This window comes from Primulina tabacum, chromosome 6 (genome assembly GCF_025594145.1).
Source record: "Primulina tabacum isolate GXHZ01 chromosome 6, ASM2559414v2, whole genome shotgun sequence".
NCBI lineage: Eukaryota > Viridiplantae > Streptophyta > Magnoliopsida > Lamiales > Gesneriaceae > Primulina > Primulina tabacum.
The window spans coordinates 33,821,783-33,823,338 of NC_134555.1; positions in this window are offsets into that span (position 1 = coordinate 33,821,783).

The window sequence follows — 1,556 nt, forward strand, 5'->3', positions numbered from 1 at the left end:
TATGGTTCCACTCAGGGCATTCCTCGGATTCTACTGAGACTTGAATCGGGCTGCTCAAGCAGTTAAGTCAACTGAGGCGGTCTTAGGCATTCCAGAATAGATTTCACCTATCACTGACAAATATACACCAAACCTTTGAAGGATGAGGCTAAAGTTCGCCATTCCTATTATTTATAGGCTTTCAGTCTCCTCAGAAGTCCGCTCTTCTATCTTCGCAGAATTCACCTGGGTCTCTTACTCACCTTCGCGTCTAGGGCATGATGTCTTTATTTAGGATGATTCAATCAATTGGTCAATCGTCTTGTTATTCTCAATCAATTCTTCCAGGCCTCTCTACGGGATTGGAAGAAGGGGCTTTCACCCAAATGAGTTAGAGTTTGTTCCTCCGAACCGTGTCATTCTCGAAGTATGGCACAACACTCTGTCGAAAACACGAGGCGGGAGTGCGTCGAAGCATGAATTGACCTAGCGACGTGAACCTTGGGGAAGGAAGAGGAGGAACTCTCGGGGCCAATTGTTGTTGGATCTGGCAAGATCAAGTGCACTTCGCCTTCACTCTTCTTTACTTCTCCTGTCCACTATGGCTGAAGTCAAACTAGACTTTGAGTTCCTCTTTTAATAACATAAAAAAAAAGCATTCCACAGTCGTAGGTACCGACACCGGTTTAGTTACCATAGCCCTAGTCTTTTAGCGGACTCAAGGTGACTTCTAACCAGGAGTTCCTCAGAGCACACAATAAAGAGTGCCTCAAGCGGCCCGATTATGGTACTTCTAGTAGAAGTAGTAGTAGCAACAAACCTAGTTCTTCGACCCCGACTCTTCGTCCGAATGGTTGGCGGCGCTTTCCGAAGGCGCTGAAGGAGGATATTGCAAGTGGTCCACTCTCTCATCTACAACAGTGGATCAACCCGTTGTCCAAACTTCAAAGTATTTTACAAAATAAAGCGTGCTTGAAGGGCCCCGCCTCGCGGAAGAATATTCAACTTCAAGCGCTTTCGCTCTGGAAACCTCTTTTTGCCGGGCTCGGCCAGTTGCCTTTAACGATTTCTTCGGCAATGGCTCCCAATCGGGGGTACACCGCCAAGCTGCTAAGATCACCGGAGCGGGTAATGGGACTGGGGGACGCGATGCGAGAAAGCTATGAATTGTCCCTTTTTACATTACAGCTTGGGTTCCCGTGCGTTCACCCGAATCAGACGCACGAAATGATTTCCGAAGCCTTCAGGCAACCTGACGTCTTCGATCCTCTCAAGCTCCAGCCCGCGAATCGAACAGTAGCTTTGGCAGTAATGGTTGGCGTTGTACTGCTACAATCTCCTCTCTACCTACCAGCGACCTCAAAAATCCAATCTACAGCGGCCCAACCCAGAATCGAGTTTATAACCACTGTTCAACATCACCTTAGCAACCATCATGCTATTGGCGGAAATCTTGGGTCTTGCTGGGACTGATCCTTCTGCGACATAATTTGCTTGAACAAGCTCGAATGCGTTCCACGCATTAGGGACTATGTCGTTCTCCACGTCTATGTAAGGAATTGCTGGGGATCGGAGGA